Below are 23,192 nucleotides of genomic sequence, written 5' to 3' on the forward strand. Positions count from 1 at the left end.
TTCCCACCAACTAGACTTAGAAGTGGCAGAGAAATGGGGACGATGGGGGAGAGAGAGAGAGAGAGACGCGAATTTATTCCAAAGAGTCAATAGGAGTACACTGAGATAAAGAAACGCTTTCCAATCCTTACCTAAGTTAAGCCCTTTCTTCTGAAGAGGGTCAGAAGAATCTGAAAAAAAAATAAGAGTTTAGTAGCGGTAGCAAAAAGAAAGAAAACGCGCTCCAGCTCTTTGCTCCCGTTTCGTCATGTGACCACAAAGGCAGGAGCACGTGACCAGGTTTCGCCTCCTCCCTAAAGAGAGTTTGGCGGGGATGGGCGGTTCTTAGTCACCTGGAAATGTTAAAACTACAATCAGAACGTTGAGCTGGGGAAATAAATGCCTGGAACGCGCGGAGAGTTCGAATCAGCACTACGTGAGGCATTGATTATATGTTACAAAAAGCCGAACGGCTCACAGCAAAAATATAAGTAAACTCGCTTTTCCTTGCTATCCGAGAGTTGTCCGAAGTTTTGTACCCCGAAATTTTCCATTGCCCTTTTGGAAGAGGAATTGGGGAATTTGCTGGCCAGGTTCACATTTTGACTTAAACTGAGTCACCCACGAATTTTTCTGTTTTGCTTTATTTGTGAAGCAAGCTTTTGTGGATTATAAACTGTGGTTCAAAGCTGAATTCCTTTGGGCACCATTTGGGTTTGCGCAATTAAGGCATGTTTCTACTCAGTTTGTGAATGCGGTTGCCCATCTCCCGGGTAAACGTTTGAAATAGATGACGAACTATTTCAAACTGCGTATTAATAATCAGCACAGGGGATCACCTGTGATCCCAACGTGTTAAAAAAACTTGAGCAATTAGTATTGGCTGTAAGAACAAATTGGTGTTCTCTATAAATACTGATAACAAATATACATAACAATAGAAAATGGCTGTTTTGCTTTAGTGACCATTCTCTGAACGCTCCCTCCAAATCAGGAGTGCGCAAGAAATTTGCACTGATCATTTAAAAGTTGTGGAGCTCTCTGAATATTCCAAAGCAGTATAATAGGCCAGAATTACATGCTAAGTCAGATCCCTGTATTTGCCTCTTAGCATACAAGTCTTGCCATCCTTTGTGTGAGGTAGTTCAGGTAACCAAGCCTTACAAAAATAATCAATCTTGGGCTAAATACCAATGCAGTGGCAACAAAGAACTATTAAAAAAACTATTACAGAATTCTGCAATGGTCTTGTCTAGTGATATTCAAAAAACTGTAGCCCAAATATGATAATGGCAATTATGGGAATCTCAATTTGTTCTTCCCAGTCATCACTGTTAGTAAAAGCACAGCCTTTACGACAGGCATTGGCTGATTTTGGCTGAATTTGAGGGGTCGTTAGTAATTAGCTTGGTTGTTTCCTCTCAGATGTTTTATTATTCAAACTAGGTAATATCTTTACCAACAGTGCTATTGGCTGAGTTTCTACAACATCCTCAACCTGTGATGGCGAACCTATGGCATGCCTGCCAGAGGTGGCACGCAGAGCCCTCTGTGGGCACGCACATCACCGCCAGCTGCTCTAAGTTCTGTCACATGTATGTGGGCCAGACAGCTGTTCCACGCACATGTGCACCAGCCAGCTACTCTCTTCCAGGTTCTGGCGGATGCATGCGTGCCGGCACCCAGAAGAGAGCAGCTGGCTGGTGCGTATACGCTTAATGGAACCCGAAAGGGCAGCTGGCTGACATTCACATGTGCACCAGCCAGCTGCTCTCTTCTGGGTTTTGGTTCTCCGGCGCACATGCACTCCAGTTTCGGCAAAGGTTAACCATCACCACTGCCCTACGCTGCAATTGGTACTCTATGGGACAAAAACATGATGAGAAACCCAGGTAAGCAAAGCTAGTTTATAGTTTCACGGATTGTGCAAATCCAGAGAACTAGGTTAATGAAAGAATTTGCAAACACAAGAGTAGGCTCTAATAGAGAGAGGCAATACAGGTAGTCCTCACCTTACAGCCATTGATTTAAAGTTACAATAGCACTGCAAAAGTGTGACTTACAACGGCCAGACCTCACACGTACAATGGCCGCAATATCCCACAGTCATGTAATCGGAATTTGATTGCTTGGCATCTGGCATGTATTTTTAATATCCTAGGGTCATATGATTGCCATTTACAACTGTCTCAGCCCGTTTCTGGCAAGCAAAGTCAATAGGGAACACTGGATTAATTTTAAAGAGCAGATGCAATGACTCATTAACTGTGGCAAAAAGATCATAAATTAGGTATGGCTCATTTAACAACTACCTTGCTTAACAACAAAAATTCTGATTTGAATTGTCGTAAGTTGAGGACTATCTAGTATCTATTACAGCTGTAGAAATGGGATTTGAAACATTTACTGTTTCAACAGTTGGCCACTAGGTGGCAGCAGGAGGAATTACAGCAATAGGTTTTGTATTTTAGTCTAAATTAGACTACTTTTAAACTCTCCTTTGAAATTATTTGTATTTTTTCTGTAGCAGCTAGGCTTTAGTGTGAGTAAATTAGAATCTGGAAATGTTCTATAGCAAAAGTCTTCAAATATTAAGTTAGATAAAGCTTATTAGAAGATCTCACATATTCCTATTCTCAGTCACCATTTTGGCCTGCCTATCCTTGACAAGTAATTGCAATTTCTGTCCCTAAGTGTTATGGCTGCTGTGAGTCATGTCACCAGGCCCAATTTTACAATCTATTTTTCAGGTCATCAAGCAAACGACTTGTTTCCCCAATCGACTTTGCTTGTCAGAAGCTGCCTGGAAATTTGCAAATGGCAATCTCAGGTGCTCCAATCTTCATAACCGCATGCCATAACCAAGACAGAGGTGGGTTGCTCCTGGTTCGTCCCAGATTGGGCAAGCTGGTAGTGGTGGTGGTGGGAGGCTCAGCCCACCCGCCCGGACGCTTCTGCACATGCCCAGAAGCATCGTGAGCTCACGAGCAAATCAGTAGTAAAAAAAAAAAAAAAAATTCACCACTAATCATGTGTCCACAGAACTCCTGGGACTCATTGTCATAAGTCACTTTTTTTCAGTGCCAGGACACATTCAAATGGTTATTAAACAAATGGTTGTAAGTTGAGGCTTATATGTATTTTTTCACATGTTTATGATTAACTTGCCTATTTACAGATCGCCTTCAACTTACAACCATTTGTTTAATGACCATTCAAAGTTACAGTGACACTGAAAAAAGTAATTTATGACTGTTTTTCACTCTTACGACTATTGCACCATCCCCATGGTCACATAATCAGAATTTGGATGCTTGGCAACTGCCATAATATTTACAAAGTTTGTGGTGTCCTGGGGTCGTTCACATAGCTTTATTCTGTGCAGAGAGGAGATGTGGGGGGGGGGATGTTCTCTCAAAGCCTGTATACCCATCCCTCAGATATTGAGTGGTTTTGTAGATAAAAAACAAACAAACGCTGTACATCACAATTTCGTACAATCCTTTGCCATTTTAGCACAATTATATTTTCACTTCTCATCAAACTTTTCATAGATACCAGGGAAAAGTATGAAATACATATTCATGTTCATAGATCAGTATTGACCATCTGATTTCCTAAGAAATCCTGTTTTGCTTGCAATTTCCTCTTTCTTACTCTTGGCCAGTTGTACATTCTGTCTTTTGCCTTGTTCTATGTTATATTTGGAATGATTTTTATGCTTAGCTAGATTATTTTCGACTTGTGTTAGCGAACATAAAGCTGTTCTGTTGATTGCTATGTCAAATGTTTGTTTGTATTCTTCTCAGAACAGAACATCTTATGACAACCATAGATGCTAAATGGTAGCTTGGAATGTAATGTGAACACATGTATAAACTACAACCCCATTTTTCCATGAGTATTGAACATAGGCCCACACTCTCTTTCTTTGGAAAAGTGAGACCTTCTTCCACAGTTAGACTATGCACTTGCGTTGCTAATTATTGAACCTTTACAGTATTTGTACTGAGCTTTAATTGCTGTATTTCGTTGCTTCTTTTGAAGTGTCTTAGATTTTACACTCATTATTCTCCCAGTAGGTGGAGATATCATTCAGACATGGGTTATCCCAGCCAGTGTCCAATAGGACTGAGTCTACCAAATTGATAAGTCACGTCCTCCGTGCCAGCTTCGACTCAGTCCGTTTCCTTGGACTGGCTGTGTCTGGTGATCTCTCTGATAGGTTTTACTTCAAAGTTGGATAAATTAGGTAAATTCGTTTTGATTTGATATATTAGCTATTCTAAATTTACTAAATTCGCTATTTGATGCTAGACGTTGTAGGGTGGGACTTGTTCCCTGGCCCTAGCAGCTTCTTTGAGGCGATTGGGCCCATGGGTTCTTCCCTCTGGTCTTTCCTTGCCGCTTGCACACCTCATGTCATTCCTTTGGGGTTGCTGGGCTCCCTGGCTCGTTTGCGGCTGTTTGGCTCCGAGCAAAACCTCTTTTTGCTGCAGCTGCCATCTACAGCCTGCAGTCACCGTTATCATCGTGCTGCCACCCGATTGCTGATTGGAGCTGCCGCTTCATTTCTCATCTATTTGGGCTCAGGCTGCTTGGTTTATCGCGCTAGTGATTTTGCGGTCTCAAAACAACCAGGAGGTCACCACAAACCAGCTGGCATTGCTGGTTCGCATTTATTGTTCTTCAGGGTTTGAAGGTTCCAGGCGACCATCTTGGACAAGGTTTTCAGCAGGAAAAGTTCCAGCAGCCATTTTGAGACCTCAAAAGGATCTGTCCACCATTTTGACAGCGTTGCAAGAGGTCAGGAGTAGTATGGTGGCTATTGCCTCAGATATGGTTGTTCCTGGTTCTCCTCGGGATTCTTCACCTTTCCCTATGTCACCTGCAGGAGTCAGGATCCACAAAAAGAGTGAGTAGTATGAGGGAAGATGCCCCCAAACCGACCAAGGTGCCCCAGGAGAAGCTTAGCTCACAAGGATAAGACGGTGCTCCGGCCTCAGATCCATGTAAGGCTAAGGCCCACCATTGTGAGGTGCCTAACAGACTTCTTTGATTTCTCCACCCAGGCCTCAAAGCCCTGCTGAGGAACTGTCCACTGACATGGATGGGCAAAATTCCCCCGCCTGCCTCCCTATTGCAGCCTGAGGATGGGGTGGTTGTTCCTGAGGAGGATGGATCACAAGAGGATAGGGGCCTAACTCCGGACTTGGGGATTCAAGGGGATTTCCCTGCTATCCTTCTGATATGGCTGACATTATCGCAGCAGCCATAGAAAGGGGCATTGCTGCTGGTCTGCAACATTGCTCTGCTGTGGCTTCCACCTCCAAAGCATTTTTCCAAGCCTGCCGTGGAAAAGCATGTGGTTCCATCATCTAAGCTCTTCTTTGAGGTAGTCCAGAATCAATGGGCTTCTCCAGGGTCAGGGCCTCTTTCTTCGGCCTTGGATAAGTAACTTTATAACATGAGTCCCAAGTTTTCAAAGTTGCTGGAGGTCCCCTCCATCAACCCTCCAGTGGTGGCCCTCTCTGCTCCTAACGCTGCCACTGTGGCTTCTGAAGATGCCCTCTGGCTGGAGGACAAAAGGTTTGATCAGACTTTGGTCAAAGGCCATCATGCCTCTACATGGGCAGTGCGGACTGTCTCGTCTGCTTCTTTCTTTAACAGGGCGGCCCTGCGTTGGCTGAAGCAACTTCAAGAGAGGATTCCTCCTGCTGATACTAGATCCCACCAGGATCTTAACAAACTCAAGGCTGTGATAAAATACTCTGCATATGCCTCTTTGGATGCAGCACCTTTCGCTTCCAAGGCCATCACTTGCTCTGTGTCCACTCAATGGCTTTTATGGCTGATATAATGACAGGCGGAAGCCAGAGCAAAATGGAGACTCACCTCTTCACCTTTTTCTGCTGATCGTCTCTTTGGGCCGCCACTTGAGCCTCTTCTCTTTGAGTCCAAAGATAAAAGATGTTCTGCCTTCTGCTACCCAGAAATCTGATAACAAATCTTTTTTCTGCAGGCAGCCTTTTCAGAATCCGGACGGGGATTTCAATTTCTCCCGTCCGCAACGTCAGGGACCCTCTTCCTATGATAGATCTGGCAAGAATAACCAATGTTTCTCCCATCGGAAGCCCTACATGAGCCGAGGTGGCGCAGTGGTTAAATGCAGCACTGCAGGCTACTTCAGCTGACTGCAGTTCTGCAGTTCGGCTGTTCAAATCTCACTGGTTCAGGGTTGACTCAGCCTTCCATCCTTCCGAGGTGGGTAAAATGAGGACCCGGATTGTTGTTGGGGGCAATATGCTGACTCTGTAAACCGCTTAGAGAGGGCTGAAAGCCCTATGAAGCGGTATATAAGTCTAACTGCTATTGCTATTGCTATTACAAGGAAGTTCCAACTGACCCTTCCGAAAGCAGAAGTGACTCATTGAGTTCCCTTCCCATTGGAGGTCACTTGTCGGCCTTTGCCGATTGTTGGGATGTTATCACCAATGATGCGTGGATTTGGCACACAATCAGATTGGGATTGGCTCGAGTTCCTCTCCACCTCCCACCCCAGAGTACTTTGTCGCGTTTCTGGTCTCCGAGGACACCATCAAAAGAAGGTTGGTGGAAAAAGTTATCTGGCATCTTCTCCAGATTCAGGCCATCGAGGAGGTGCCTCCCAACCAACAGGGACAGGGGTTTTACTCCCGTCTCTTCATAATGCCGAAGTCTTCGGGGAGGGGGGGGGGGTTTGGAGAGCAATTCTCAACCGCAAATTTCTAAACAAATTTGTAGTTTACCGGAGGTTTAAGATGCGTTCCCTGCAATCCATCATGGAGAGTGTTCGCCCAAATGACCTCCTCTCCTCGGTGGATCTCATGGAAGCATACCTCCACATCCCCATTTTGGAGGAGCACAAGCAGTTTCTCCAGTTCTCCTATGCAGGGATGCATTTCCAATATCAGGCTCTTCCATTCAGCCTATCATCAGCCCCGAGGGTCTCCACAAAAGTGCTGCCTGTGATTGCAGCACATCTACGCTCTCTGCCAATTCACATTATCTGTTACCTAGATGACATATTGTTGCTGTCCAGGTCATCAGACCATGCTCACAGGGACATTCAAACCACTCTTCAAGTCCTCCAGGACCATGGGTTTCTAGTTAATGTCAAAAAGAGTCATTTAACTCCTGCCACTTGCCTCATTCATCTAGGGGCAGTGATAGACACAAACAGGGAGGGTTTTCCTCTCTCTGGACCAAAGACAGAATATATGCAAATTAGTCTCAACCACAAGGCGTCAGCACAGGGTCCCACTTCTCCAATTATCACAGCTACTAGGGAAGATGGTGTCGAGCTTCCACATTATGCCATGGGTTCACTTGCATAGTCGTCATTTGCAGTGGTTCCTGCTTCCCTATCAGTAATCCAACAGCAGCTACTTGACAGTCCAAGTATCTCTCACTCTGGAAGCAAGGAGGTCTCTACAGTGGTGGCTATCTCCGGCACAGTATCAGAGTTTTCTATTCAGAGATCCTCATCGCGTTGTCCTCACCACCGATGCAAGCCTCCTGGGCTGGGATGCTCACATACAAGACCATGTGGCTCAGGAGCTTTGGTCCTGATCCGATCTAAAGAACAGTATAAACTTGTTAGAACTGCGGGCATTGTATCTCATGCTACTCCATTTCAGAGACATAGTAACCAATGTGCACATCCTCGTCCTCATGGACAATACCATCACCAAGGCGCATATAAATAGGCAGGGGAGAACATGGTCAAAGAATCTAATGACTTTTATCATTCCAGCTAGTAGCATGGGCATATCTCCTCTCTCTCCGTTCGGAACATATCTCAGGCATTCACAATCTGCAGGCGGATAGTCTCAGCCGCATGCATATAGACCCGGCGGATTGGAGCCTCCATCACAGTATATTCAGGCAAGTCACTAATCGTCCACTAATCGCATTTATGACACCACTTGGACACAATTTTCTTTCTGGTGTCAGATACACAATATTATATCTTTGCAGGCCTCCCTACCTAATGTTCTTCAGTTCCTTCAGTTGGGAATTGACAAGGGATTGTCCCCAAATATGCTCTGTCATCAGGTGACGGCTTTGTCCTCAGTTCTGTCCATCAATGCATCTAAGCTGCTCTCACACCAGTCCCTTATTCGCCATTTTCTTTGGGGAGCCACCAATATATATATATATATATATATATATATATATATATATATATATATATATATATATATATATATATATTAGATTTTTTACAACCCCTGGTAAGCCCCAATTATGGGAGGAAGCTAACTGCTTCCATCATCTGTAAATTGGCTCGTCACAAGAGTCCATCACGACAGAAACCAACATTTTTACTGTTGCCTTTGTTATATTTGTGTTGTTTTTTTTTTTTTTAATTTTATTTGTGCTGATAAATAAATAAAGGGAGACTAGTATAGATCTATTTCAAGCTATTTAGCTCTCATCAGCTAGCCATACCCTTACTGGGATTTGAACCTGGGCTATATTACATACTACTATACATACTATATATATAGATAGATAGATAGAGAGAGAGAGAGAGAGGGAGGGAGGGAGAGAGGGAGAGAGAGAGGGGGGGAGGGAGGGAGGGAGAGAGAGAGAGAGAGAGAGAGTCACAACCCCTGGTAAGCCCCAATTATGGGGGGAAGCTAACTGCTTCCATCATCTGTCAATCGGCTCTATATATATCCTTCTTGGGACATTACCAAGGTCTTGGATGCCTTAACATCTGGACATCTGGATGATGTCTCCACCTATTGGGAGAATGGGCGTTGGTTACGTACCTGATATGTCCCTTCTCAGAATAGTGGAGACATCATCCAGCCCCACCCTGTGAATGTTGTTCGGACTAATCTTTGTGTTTTATCTTGACAAGGAGAGATCACATATTATATCTGAGACATGACACAGCAGTCTACCTTTACTCTTCCTTCATCTGAGCTGGGAGAAGCTAGCACGGAGGGCGTGACTTATCAATTTGGTAGACCCAGTCCTATTGTACACTGGCTGGAATAACCCATGTCTGGATGAGGTCTCCACCATTCGGAAAAGGGGTAAGTAACCAACGCCCATTTTCTGTTAACAGCTCAAAGGTAGCATTTAGAGCACATTCAGTTTCTCCTATAAGCTGATAGAATAGATTAAGATGACCATCACATAGTCTCTCATAGTGTTTCCACTGAAGGTGTGCTTAAGCTTAGAAAAAGACCTCAAACATGTAAGTGATACAATTATAATTCTCACTAATAATAAAGGATTATTCCGAGCTGTGTTTGTAAATTCTGTCAGGCCATGCTCTGCATTAAACAAGTGTTTATTGAAATTAAAATGGTTGCATTCATACCTAATCCTAAAGTATAATTTATAGTTTATCACCATACAGATAGTCATCAACAGAAGTTCATAGTGACTGTTCGAAGCTAACAGTAGCACAGAAAAAAAATGACTTGTGCCCGTTTTTTACACAACCATTGCAGATTCCCATGGTCATATGATCAGATACTTGGCAACTGACTCATATTTATGACAATTGCAGTGTCCTGGGCTCATGTGATTCCCCTTTTGTAACTTTCTGATGAGCAAAATCAATGGGGAAGTTGGATTCACTTAACAACCATGTTACCAAATTAACAGGAGCAAGAAAGGTCGTAAAATGGGGCAAAACCGTCTCACTTAGAAACATAAATTTTGGATTCAATTGTGGTCGTAAGTCCAGTACTACCTGTGTAGATAAGAGTTTCTCAACCTTGTCAACTTTAACACATGTGGAGTTCAGTATCCTGTCGGGGGAATGCTGGCAATTGAAATCCACACATCTTAAAATTGTCAGGGATGAGAAACATTGATATACCGTATTTTTCAGACTATAAGACGCACTGGTGTGTAAGACGCACCAAGATTTCTAAGAGGTAAGTAAGGAAAACAAAGTTTTTGTCCTTCCCGGTCCCCCAGGAGCACTCTGCATGCTTCAGCAAGGTTGGGGGAAGGCAAAAACGCCCCCATTTTTCACCAAAACAGGGGCATTTTCCCTTCCCTCAGCTCTGCTGAACCCTGCAGTGTGGTTCTGAGAGGTGGGGGAATGCAAAAACACCCCCATTTTGGTGAAAAACAGATTGTTTTTTGGCCATTTTTCACAAAAATGGGATGCGGGAGCGGGGCTTCGGGAGGCCAAAATGGCTGTATTAGGTGTAAGATGCACCAACGTTTCCATGCTCTTTGGGGGTGGGGGGAGATATGTCTTATACTTTGAAAAATATGGTAGATAATGCTAAGCCACATCCAAACAAACTATTCTAGTTGCTTGTGCTGCATCGACCTAAGTGATGGTAGAGAAGAAGAGAGAAAACATATAAGTGATGGTAAAAATCTAAAATAATATTACTGGATATTAAAGTTGCGGTGTATGCAAAGGGAAGGAACAACTATTCTAGTTAATTAATCCCTGGAGTGTGGGACAAGAAACCCTTGTTCCTCAATCCAGAAGGCTCAAAAACACGTACTAATTTTTCACACCAACAGGGATTTAATATGGATGTCCACTATTAATTAGTCTTCTTTTCTTTTACAGCAGCTTGATATGTGAAAAAATAAGGGAATTGTTGGAGATGGGCTGGTCGGGTGGGAGAGGCAAGATGGTAGCTGTGGCTATATGATTAAAGCCCCTCTTGTTTTTAACATGTGCATGCAAAATAAAAGAGGCGTACGTTTCAACCAGAGGTGGTATTCAGCCGATTCGGACAAACCGGTAGTGGTGACCTGCAGGTGGGCCTGCCCACCCTCCCTGGCTCTGTGACGTCCTATGTAGCCTCATTTGCTACGCCTTGTGCATGTGCAGAAGGTGCCGGTGCAAGCCGCAGAAGCCATGAACAGGCACAGAAGGCACGCAGTGTAAGCATGTGTGCGCTCACATTTGCGAACCAGTGGTAAATGTCTGAACCCCACCCCTGGTTTCAACCACAGAGTCAAAGATGCTATTTTGACTTTTGTAACAAGGGTCCTTGGGTAGGTCTTTTATTTTACGATTTGTGGAGGGGCAGAGCAGGGACTTGAGACAGGCTTGATTCTTGGTGACTACCTAGCTGAGTCCTTACAGTACTCTTGGCAATATTTTCAGAGGTGGTTTATCAATTCCTAGGGCTGAGAGAGAATAACTAGCCCAAAGTCATCTAGATGGCTGCTGTGTGGCAAAAGGCAGGGCTGGAACTCAAATTGTCCTGGTTTTTAGACTAATGCTTTAATCACTACAGCAAATGACCTTCCTTTTGCAACCTACAATTAAAACTTAAAACTTCATCTGCAAATAGTTAAGTGGAGCCTTTGATGACCTTGAGGAATCCTAGTTATAGATATGGTACACAGTAGTGCTTATATGCTTATATGAATACCAGCAGACGCAGTACAGACTATTATCTTTTGTCTGTAAGATAAGATCCTTAGGCTCTGACACAGCATTTCCCAATATCAGCAATTTTAAGATGTGTAGCCTTTGATTCTCAGAATTCTCTAGCCAGCCTGGCTGGAGAATTCTGGCGGCTGAAGAACCCACATCTTAAAAAGCAATCAAAATTGAGGCAGAACTGGGAAAACTTATCAGTGAAATGTTTGACCATGAATATAGAATTAATCACAAAATGTTAACCAAGTAAATACAGTTTTGTGAGAAAAAACGTTGTAAATTGTTTTGCCAACAGGTGTGGGAAGCTCACAATATTACATAGGGGCAACATTCTAGCTATTGCAAAGAAACGTCACAACTGAAGAGGTAGAGCTTGAAAAGAGAATTAAATTGACATCTTACTAAAAGGTGGGCAGGGAGGGGAAGGAAATTGTGGGAGTAGAAGATTGATATTGGCTGAAATTATCATTTTCTTATCTGGTCTTTGCAGCTATGCCTTAAACAGCAACCTTGTAGGCAAAAATAAGCTGATGACATTTCCTGAATGCAAAAGGGAATGAACTGTCTCCTAATTACATGAAGTTTATCCTAGCAAGGGCCCCTTGCTTTTTTCCTCTGTACAGGAAGAAAAGGTTTAAATTAATTGCAATTGCAATAGCACTTAGACCTATATACCGCTTCACAGTGCTTTACAGCCCTCTAAGCGGTTTACAGAGTCAGCATATTGCCCCCAGCAATCTTGGTCCTCATTTTACACACCTCGGATGGAAGGCTGAGTCAACCTTGAGTCTGGTGAGATTCGATCTGCCAAACTGCTGGCAGCTGGTGATCAGCAGAAGTAGCTTGCAGTACTGCCCTCTAACCACTTTGCCACCGTGGCTCTCAACAATCTTTAATATTTAAAGATTTGTCATGGAGGGTGGATATACATAGAAAAAGGCACTAACTGGGATAATCAGGGATGTATTGTAATGAGAAAAGGAGTACTGTATATACTCAAGTATAAGCCTAGTTTTTCAGCCCACTTTTTGAGCTGAAAAAAGCCACCTCGGCTTATACTCGAGTCAGTGAAAAATTTGCCCGAAATGGAGGAGAAAAAGGGGCGGGGCCATGCCGCTGGGTGACGCTCATGAATGTCCCAGCGCCCCTGAGTTTCCCCTCCCTCTGTGTCAGTTTGCCGCGCAGCGTGCACCGCACCATCCCCCCTCCTCACGTTCTAATGTAATGCAGGGCTATCTTACGATTACCCTTCCTCCCCCTCCTGCCGCTCTGCAACGATGTCCCACCTCCTCCTTGTTATGGCAAGCAGCCACATAGCGATGTCCCACCTCCTCTGGTACAGTGATCCAATGATAGGAATCACTGTGCCGTGTGTCATAGGAGGCGGGACATCAGCATCATCACAGCGAGACATCAGCATCATGAGGTGAGTGAAGTATTTCATTGAATACACCGGTATTGTGTGATAATAATTTGTTATGCAGAGCAAATTTTTACAATGGCTACTGTATAGTTAATGGGCACAGGCAGGCTGTATATGTTATTCAATGGGCAATGGCATTATTGGTATCTATTTTTATTTTTGAAATTTATCGGTAGCTGCTGCATTTCCCACCCTAGGCTTATACTCGAGTCAATAACTTTTCCAGTTTTTTGTGGTAAAATTAGGTGCCTCGGCTTATATTCGGGTCGGCCTATACTCGAGTATATACGGTACCTAGATTTTGTAACCATAGAAATAGTCCTCCACTTTAGCAAATGTTCTAAGTTTCAATGGCACTGAAAAAAATACAATACTTCATCGTCACATGATCAAAATGTGGCTGCTTGGCAATTATTTACCAAAGTTGCATGTCCTGGATCATGTGATTATCATTTGCAACCTTCCCCAGCTAGCTTCCTATAAGCAAAGTCAGTGAGGGAAGTTGGATTCACTTACCAATAGCATGATTCACTTAACTGTGGCAAAAAAAGTGGTAAAATCGGGCACACCTTATTTAACAACCACCTTGGTTAACAATGGAAATTGTGTTTATAGGTTGAGGACTACCTTAATCAATTTCATTATATACATGATGTACACTGACAATAAAGACTTTGAATAATAACCTGTATACTAATTTCTGAAAGAGGAACTCACAGTAACATGATGAAAACTGACCTTTAACATAACAGAATACTCTGCTACTTATTTTGAACTGCTTCTGCAGTGCATAAACCCGTGATGGTGAACCTATGGCATACATGTCATAGGTGGCACATGGAACCATTTCTGAGGGCACGTGAGGTGTTGCCCGGTCAGCTCCAGCTGATTTTCAGCCTTAATTTTTGGCTATTTTCCGCTCTCTGGAGGCTTCCCTGAATCACCCAATGCCCAAACCGAAAGTTTGGGAAACCGAAAGTTTGGGAACGGACTTCCAGTTGCGTGTTTGGCTGACAGGGCTACCCAGTGAAGCCTTCTGAAGCCTCTGGTGGGAGAACAACGGCCCAAAGGTTAACCCGGAATTCCGTCCACAAACTTCCAGTTTGCGTGTTGGGCTGTTTTTCGCCTTCCTCATGATTTTAGAAAGCCTCTGGAGCCTGGGGAGGGTGAAAAACGGACCTACCTGGCCCACCAGAAGTCGGAAAATGGGCTGTTTCCGGACTCCATAAGGCCTTCAGGGGGTGGGGAGGCCATTTTTGCCCTCTCCAGGCTCCAAGAAAGCCATGTATGCATGTGTGGGACAGTGGTGGGCAGGGTCACGTGTGCATGCTCAGAGGGCATGATAAGGGAGGGGGCATTAAATTATGGGGGTGGGCACTCGAGCACACATGATTGCATGCACGTGTGTGCTTTTGCCACCCGAGGCAAAAAAAGTTAGCCATCATTGATATAAACATTTAAATAACATTTTACCATTTGTAAAATAGATTTCAGGATTGCTGTAGCTGACAATGAGTTTGGAAAACCATGGTTTGAGTCACTTCCAGAATGCAAATATTTTATCATATTATATCTTCTGATTAGACAGGTTTATTGCAAACTTTGAAATATATTAATATTAAATATTAATATTAACAATAAAATAAGATTTGGAAAGCCTGAAGTTACATAGCTTTTGATCCTGCTCTTGAGATTTTCCCACTTAGAGAGATGGGATAAATATAAACCACCCCAGTCCTATAAGAACATGAATTAAAATAGACGGTTGAAATAGGATTATAATATCCCAATGAATAATTATAGAAATCTAATGGTCAGTTACTCTATCTCTGTTCTGTCTCTACCACTGTGAATCCAGTTTAAAGAGACAGTAATTGTCCTGAGTTATTCTGATTATTTTCAAATTTACTTGACAACAGGATACTATAAATGTTTGTAAATGTATATGTAAATGTATATTTACAAGTATATAGATTGCATGACCACAAATCAAACCTATCCTTTCTGTCAAGTAGTTGAACCTGGAGAATTGCCAGCCAATGATTGGTCATTTGCCACTCAACCACTTGACTCCTTCCCGTAACCTTCACATCTATGCCAAAACCCATGTCCCTTTCTTCTCTTCATAAAATAAAATAAAATAAAATAATTTGATAGCATTTCCTGCTTCTTATTCAAAATGATTTGCTACTGTGTTTAAAACTTATCATGATGGAACTCTGGCATTTCTGCTTTCAAGCTCTGCCTAATTATGCTAGCATGCTGTTATGAGGGAATCCCAGGAGATGAAAGATGGAATGAACAGGATCTCTTGCAAGAATATAAACTGTGTGACACAAGATAATGATATGTTGCCAGTTCTTTAGTGGCATTGACTGCCTTGAAGCATCTTCCACCTGTAGACCCAGCACTTGGCACAAAGGTTTATTGAAATTGCTTGTAATTTCAAGTTCCCGGTTACATTATTTTACAATTTATAGGGGTTCACGTCACACAGATAGTAAACTGATATCTTTGTCTGTGAAACTTTAAAATTGTCAAGCAATGATGCAAAATCTTAAATCTATTTATTAAGTTCATATGCTGCCTTCTGTTTAGAAGAAAACATCCAGGGCAGTGACAATCAAACAATAAACATAAAATCAAAGCACAAATAAATAGAAAAACAAATATTGATGTCTCTGGTGCACTCTAATAAGTTACAGTATATCATGCATTAGATGACAATCTTGTTAAGGTGTTTCAAGCAATACATATAATTACAACTCAAAGTGCAATAAATATTTAAAAAGAAACACAATTCTAGGGTCCTTGTAATAGGGAAATTTATAGTAACAGCCAGTTAGTTAAGTAGGAAAAGGACATGATATTTTGGTGTCAATCTTGATTATCTTCCTCTTTTCTTGGGAGACATCAGATGTCTATTAAGTATCATTAAGAATCTATCCAATTTAGTATTCTGTCCTACCTGCGAGGAGCTAAGTATCTTCAGGAAGTCCCTAAATAGGGTTAGATTAATGGGGAAATGCTCACCCTCCAGATTGCTCTGTTATGGTATACCTCCCTTCCTCACTATTAGAGAGATTGGTTGGAACTGCTGGAACATGTAGTTCAGCAATATTTTGGAGGTCCAGAGATTCTATCCCAAAAAAGAACAGTCCTTACTAGTTATTTTTGTCTAATATTGAATATTTAGACATCTTGTCTTTGCACATGGAAATTACATTTAGGTCTTATGATTCATCAAGGTCAATTGTTACTAAGTTGGCTGCATTCAAATCTTCCCTTTTCATACATTGGCAAATAAAATAAACAACACACTATTACAAATTTTTGTGGCTTCTAAAAATGGATTAATTGATTAAAATGCATTGATAGGTTTACATATTTATATACTACCAAAACTCATGTTTGTCTGTGGTATAACCTTTAACCGGGCAAAATAGTGCATCTTAGAGCAACAATTTTTGAACCATATTACAGAATGTGCCCAAAATCTAGAACCTGTGGAATTTTATAAAACATTTCATGATATAAAAATTATCACATTTTATGACAAGTATCATAAATACTTAATGTTTGTGTTATGCAGTTCAACATGGGCTATTTTCAAGTAGATACATCTATAAATATTATTTTTAAGAACTTTTCCAGTGAAGGCAGTACCTTAGAAACTCTACCATTGGTAAGGCAATATCTTTGAAATTATGATCCAACAGCTCACAGGTAGTCTAATGATTATTAAAAATCCAACCAATTTCACTCTGCCTCTTTAATTAATAGATATCTCACCTTTTTCGGTTGTTCCATCTTCATTAACCTTGATTTTTGCTGTTCTGTGCAAACACAACATCTTGGATGATATCAATATAATAATTTTCAACACAGCAGGCCTCCCAATTTTGTCTATCTTTCATCACTTTTCTATTCCATAATAGGCTGGCAAATATGTGATGGTCTTTTCTAACTGAGAGAGTTATTTTTCTCATATTCCAGAAATGACGGCATTTTCTCTTTCTGTATTACTTTCTCATTCCATTTTCCTTCCTTCAACTGTCTTTGTCTTTTCTATCTCTTCTTTTTTTTACTTTCAGTTCTCCTAGCAACTGTCTCCTAGCAACTGCCTCTCAGTATCAGTTTTTGGGACTTTTTCCAGTTTTCATAGTTCTGAATGTGTGAACTGTATACATCCTATTACACTCAAATTCATATCTACAAATATTGTTCTAATTAAAAAAAGAAATAGAACACTCTTATTATAATGAGATATTGCAAACCTTTCAAGTTCCTCTGACAAGGAGTACTGAAAAGTGAAAGCAAAATTTTCCACTCTCTGGGGATAAGAAACAGATTATAATTGTAATGTGAGACCTAAAACAGGCATATCAGAATTTTTTAAAAACTCCAGTTCTCCTTAGTTTGTCTGTCTTTGTCACATATTGTACTAACTACTATGGAGCACTGAGCTGCCGGCTCCTATCATGTTTCTCCAAAAAGATGACCCACCTTGAAAAGAAGCCCTATCACATTTTTGAATGCATTAAGCCCCACCCACAAAATTAGCCTTAGTTAACTAAGCCAAAATTAGCTTTGGCTTAACTAAGCCAAAATTAGCCTTAGTTAAGAACCCCTCACCCCCGGCTTGCAGGGGGTGGGGCAAGTAAAAAATAAACTATGGTGGGGATGGGGAGGAGCTGCCCTACTTACCAGGCCTCGCACCCTGACACCTGCCTCGCCTTTGGCCATTTCTTCTGCAGCCGCTAGTCATCACTCATACGCATCACCCTGGCCTCCATTTTGCCTTTAAATGCCTGCCAGAAGGCATCTGCAGCTGATAACAGAGCTCTGGATCAATCCAGATCGAATAAAAGTTTCTTGCAGGCTAGAGGTACATTTTCTCTCCCATCAGGTTCACAACTGCCTTCTACATTAAAAGGCCAATCTCTGTGCCACTATCTGAAGGAGTAATCAAGATGCTAGGACAGAAATGAAATTTTCCAAGAACAAGTATAGAGACATGATTTAGCAGTAAAGCTTTGGATCTAAAGAAGGCCAGGACTCTAAAACTTTGCAGTGCTACAGCCATTTGAACTCTTATTATTATTTTGTCTGCTGGATTCAGGCCACTTCCTGCTCTCCAGCTATTTTTAAGAAATAATAATAATTGGACCATTAGTAAAGATAAACTCTGAAACCTGTCTTCAAGGTGGATAGAAGTTCTCTCAATAAAAGCATCCGATTCTTTTATCCCACTCTCTTGAAATAGGTTGGTGCCTGTTTTAGCTCCAATTTTGCATCAGAAATTATAAAAATTGAATATGATACGCAAAGCTGGGGTGGATGATGTTTGCCGCTCAGTCACCTTACAAAGGTGCAGAAGCAGACCGCTCTATTTTCTTTCTACTCAAGTGGAAACCTTATGATTGATCCATCTAAGGAAAGAAAAAGCAGTACCTGGTAATATTTCATCGGGGAAAGATTCCAAAAGCCAAGGAAGAGGTGGGCCAAGCCAGCACAGATAATCCATGGTTGAGATGAGGTAAGAAAGAAGAGATGGTCCTGCTCCACTTCTCAAGTAACAAGCCTTTCAGAATATGAACTTGCTGCAGCGTCCCTTGGAATCTTAGCGCTGCCCAAGCGTGTAACACGGCTGCAGGACTATTTTGGAACTGGGGACATCTCATGGTAATTATTACAGCAATTTCTGTCACCACCTTGGGATTTGCCAGTTTGCCAAGTTTGGACTCTAGCACGTGGGTCTGGTTGCTTTGGTGCTCATAAATACACGACTCAAAACAAGAAGCTGTCAAAACAGCGCACAAAAGATACAACATAAGGAAAAGCCATGGAATTGGAGAGACTTCCATCTTGATCACGAGAGGGCAATAATCAGGGGGATAGGATTAAGTCAGATTGAAGGAAGTAGATAATAGCTTTAAGAAAAGTTGACTAAGAGGATGATTTGATACTCTTGTGTTTAAAAAAAAGGAAGCCAAGACTACTCTCACATGAAAAGACAGGATTCAGAACGATAGATTTAAAGTAGTGGAAGGCAGTTTCTATGCCCACAAAAAACGTTTTACATAAGAGAAGAATAATTACAGTACTCAGGAAAGCCTAAATCCTATTTATTGGATGCAATTCAAATGGACTCTAAGCTGGCTTCTGCTGTGAAGCTTTCATCTGGATATTTGAAATGGGAGAGAATTGATGGTTTAAATCCATGATGGCGAATCTATGGCATGTGTGCCTGGCACTCACGGAGTCAACCGTTCCTCTTCCGGGTTTCTGGTTCACATATGCTCATGACTCTCAGCTGGCCTTCGGGCATGCGGCAGTACCGGAAACTAGAAGAACTGGTCTTCTGTTTTCCAGCGTAAGCATGCACTCCGGCCAGCTGATCATCGCTTGCACATGTGCACCAGTAACCGAAAGACTAGCTGGCCACTGAGCATGCGCGTGTCGGAAACTGGAAGTTTATTTTCTGACATGTGCATGCTCCTCGGCAGCTCCTCTTCCGGGTTGTGTCCCAGATGAGCACACATGGGTGCACACTCACTTTTTGGCACTTGGTGCCGAAAAGGTTCTCCACTGACCTAAATGGTTAACTTCTATGATTTTATGGTTCTTATGATTGAAATATTGTACCACAATTTTACAATAAGACTTTCTGGTGATTGAAAGTCTGCAAGGTTTTTCTAACTTTACAGTTGTAAGCCACCCGGAGGTACCTTGTAAGATGAGAAGCCAATACGTTTTACAAATAAATAAATAAATAAACTTTAGGTGATCCTTCCCTGCTTTCATGCCCTCCAGAACTTCAACTCCCAGAATTCTCAGCCAGTGACCATGTAGCCTTGAGAATTCTAGGGTTAAAGACCATGTAATGAGTTGCTATAAGACAGGTGATGCTAAAAATTAGCACATACTCAATCTCGGGTTAAAAGATGGTTAAGGGTACTGATCCAAAGGGAAGAAAAATTATTTTAATTTCTTATGTTGCCTGCCTTAACTTTGAAGCATTTGAATGTTGAGTAAGGCAAAATCCTTCATTACCAAACGTGACTTTCTACTTTCCAGCCCCCCCAAAAAAAGCTATAACTTAATCCATATTTAAATGTAAAGAATTTATCACCTGAACTGTTATATAAGTCTCTGAGATATGACAGGTCATTCTCAAGGTGTCATACGTAACTGAGTGTTATCAGTCAATTCTATTTGACGAACCTTGAATTTGGGGATATCATAATTATAGCATTAAAATATATTATATAATAGTACATTACTATTGCATACTATATATTAATATATTACATTACATTATTATATTTTGCTTAACACTACAACCCTTCTATAATCTGTGCATTTGTACATGCCTCTTAAGGTTTTAAATAGTTCACATTAGATTAAATTAATTTTGTTATAATTTCTCCAAATTTCAATTTTTTTACAACTGAGAAAATCCTTTTTTTTTTTATTTTCTCAAGTTTTCACATGTTGGATGTCTTCTTTAAATGTAAGCAACATTCTGGACCAACCCTTTGAGTCTTGATATCAAATGATTAGTTATTTAATGCCTGTGTGTGTGTGTGTGTGAGTGTGTGTGTGTGAGAGAGAGAGAGGGGGGAGGGGGAGAGAGAGAGATGGACAGGACAAGTGGCTCATTTGCCAAAATACCTTGGCTGGATTGTATCTTGGCAATCATTTTTCCCCTTTGCTCTAATTTGCCAAGTTTTGCAGCATAATGGTTTATTCTCATCTTAGCAACCTATTGCTTCCGAGTCCCATCACAGAATCCTGCCTCTGTGCCAGTTCTGAGGTCAAGTAACAAAAACCTACCATAATCATAAAATGGCTGCTTTCATAAAATGGCTACCAACTTCATTCACAGTTCAGTCCTGAAAAAATGAACATGTGCCAAATCAGGGGTTCTAGTACCCCACGTCCAAAGATTTTTATGGAAAAAGAAAAGTGGGTTGAGCATGTGAAAAAGGTACACAGAACAAGCAAATGCATATGTTAAAATGCAAACTTAGATATATTGTGGGGAGTAAAACAATCAACAGCTTAGTTGCACAGCTTTCTTGTTTTATTAAATTGAAGATGCTAATCATTGTGCTTTATGGACCTTGAGTCCAATGTCATTGTGGGTCTGATAGGTTGAAATAGGATGTTTGGCAAAGGCTTCTCTGCACAGACGTAACCAAGCTCTATCAATTTGTGCATATAAACAAAACCAAGATTATAAACTGGTTGCTTCTTTCCAGATAATATGTCATTATGGCTTATTAAGTCAAAACATTGTTCCACATATTGGAAAGGTATGTTAGGTTTTGGCTTAATTTGAAGTATAATACAATTGTATGTGAAGGGGAGGTTAAGAAAGTCAAAATTTGCCATTTCAAAATTGTAACCGAAGCTCTGCTCCTTTGAGTATATTCATTATGTCAACACAAAAAGGGTAGGCTTAATTTATTTCCAACCAAAGTTTTGACATTTTTGAATGCCCAATAGATTTCTCTGGTGTGATGTGCTGATTATACGTTGTGGTTATATGTAAAATCAAACTGGTTCAACATATTATATATGGTAAAAAGGTCCTGACTTAGTGTGAAGGATATGAACTTTGTCCAAACTGCAAGTATCTTAAACTGAACCCTGATAACAATTTCACATCTGAATCTCACAAGTGTTTCTCCCTCCATCATGACCTCTTTGGTGATCTCATTACACTGGAATGCTACCGTTGTCATAAATATGCTGGTTGTTGTGCCCAAATTTTGATCGCATTACTGAAGGTATACTACAAGGATTCTAAGTGCAAAGGCTTTTTTCAGTGCTTATGATAGTGCTCTCATAAGTTTGAGTGGTTGTTAAATGAATAGTCATTAGTCAAGAACTAACTGCACATGTTTTTCAGTCCCCCTTATCCCAAATTATCCTTGTTCTACGAGTTCTAAAATAACAATGTAAAATAACAATTGCATTTTTTTGCTCAGAATTCAAAAATCAACATAATCTATATAAATAAAAATGTAATGGTTGTTTGTTCAAAATCGCTAATCTCTTAAAGTTCTTCACCAATTGCTTTGAAATTTTGTCACAACGTTGCATTTGAATGCACGAATGTTTTATATATGTATATTACATAGATGTCACACCTGCAACAGGTAAAAGCATGATTATTTGTAAAAACATGCTTTTTTGAAAACCAGCGCCATCTGGTGGACGTAAAAGCAACACACGCTATACTAAATATTTCATGATTCCATTTCAATATTTCCAGCACCATCTGGTGGATGTAAAAGCAACACACACTATATTAAATATTTCATGATTCCATTTCAATGTTTCCGATTGCATTGTTATATTGAACTTTCATAGATTTTGGTTTATTTTCATTTTGATTTAATTATTTCATGTGACATTGCATTGGAATTGATCTGTGTCATTTACCATAGCGTTCATTTAGTGAGTATAGTATATTCGGAACAGTTCGGCCTCTTTCCAGCTTCGTCCCAACGGTCCCTTTATATGTGTGGCTGGGATGTGGCCACACCCTTTCCCCTTTCTGCCCCATCTCTGACGATCTTTGGCCATTTCCACCAAGGGGAGCCAAAGCCCTTCGGCCTCCCCCTTCCCTCTTTCCCCTTCCCTCCCACTGGGGCTTTGCTGTCTACGGCGGGGTGCCACCTGCGCCATCCCTCGGCCACCTCCCCCTGCCCTTAAGCCGGCCTACCTCGGCCAGCCCAGCAGAGCTCCAGAGGAGGCGGAGGTGGAGCGTCTCCTCAGCCTGGTTGGCTGTGCGCACTCTCCATCCCCGTCACAGCAAGCCAGGTATGGCCTCGCCAAGATAGCTCTGATGGGGCAGCAGCGGTGGTTTCAGTCTGAGGTTCAGCAGGGCCCTGTTCAGCAGGGCCCTTGGGTGGCCTGTGAGGCTGCACACTGAGGACTTCTCCTCCGAGATCCTGGATGTCTCACTCTCTCGTGCCACTGACTTAGGGGAGCCCGAGCGCAGCTCCTCCGAGGAGATGCTCAACAACTTCCACGAGACCAACAGCCCAGGCGCTGTCTCCCCCAACCAGCCTCGCCCGTCCCAGCAGCCCCGAGTCCTGACCAATGGCAGCACCCACCCGCCGCCCCACTATGCCCAGACTGGGCCACAGCAAACATGGCCGGGCACAGCTAGTCTATATAAATAGAAATGTGACATTGTGTTGGAATTGAGCTGTGTTGTTTACCATAGCGTTCACTTTGTGAGTATAGTATATTGGGAAGCCTCTCTCCAACTTCATCCTGATGGTCCCTTTATATGTGTGGCTGGGCTGCGGCCTTTCCCTTTTCTGCCCCTCCTCCGAC

The 23,192-nt window shown here is 41.8% G+C and overlaps 1 protein-coding gene across 4 annotated transcripts in view; it reads right to left on the bottom strand.

Annotated features, from left to right (window-relative positions):
• The window catches only part of LOC116520846 (mucin-4-like), a 33,575-nt gene extending 33,361 nt beyond the window's left edge, over window positions 1-214 (bottom strand). For all 4 annotated transcript variants that reach the window (XM_032235257.1, XM_032235256.1, XM_032235258.1 and 1 more), the window contains exon 1: window positions 132-214. The gene's annotated coding sequence lies outside the window, so the exon portion shown is untranslated. The remainder of the gene's footprint in view (window positions 1-131) is intronic.
• Between the last annotated feature and the right edge of the window lie 22,978 nt (window positions 215-23,192).

The sequence above is a fragment of the Thamnophis elegans genome, chromosome Z, assembly GCF_009769535.1.
Source record: "Thamnophis elegans isolate rThaEle1 chromosome Z, rThaEle1.pri, whole genome shotgun sequence".
Lineage (NCBI taxonomy): Eukaryota > Metazoa > Chordata > Lepidosauria > Squamata > Colubridae > Thamnophis > Thamnophis elegans.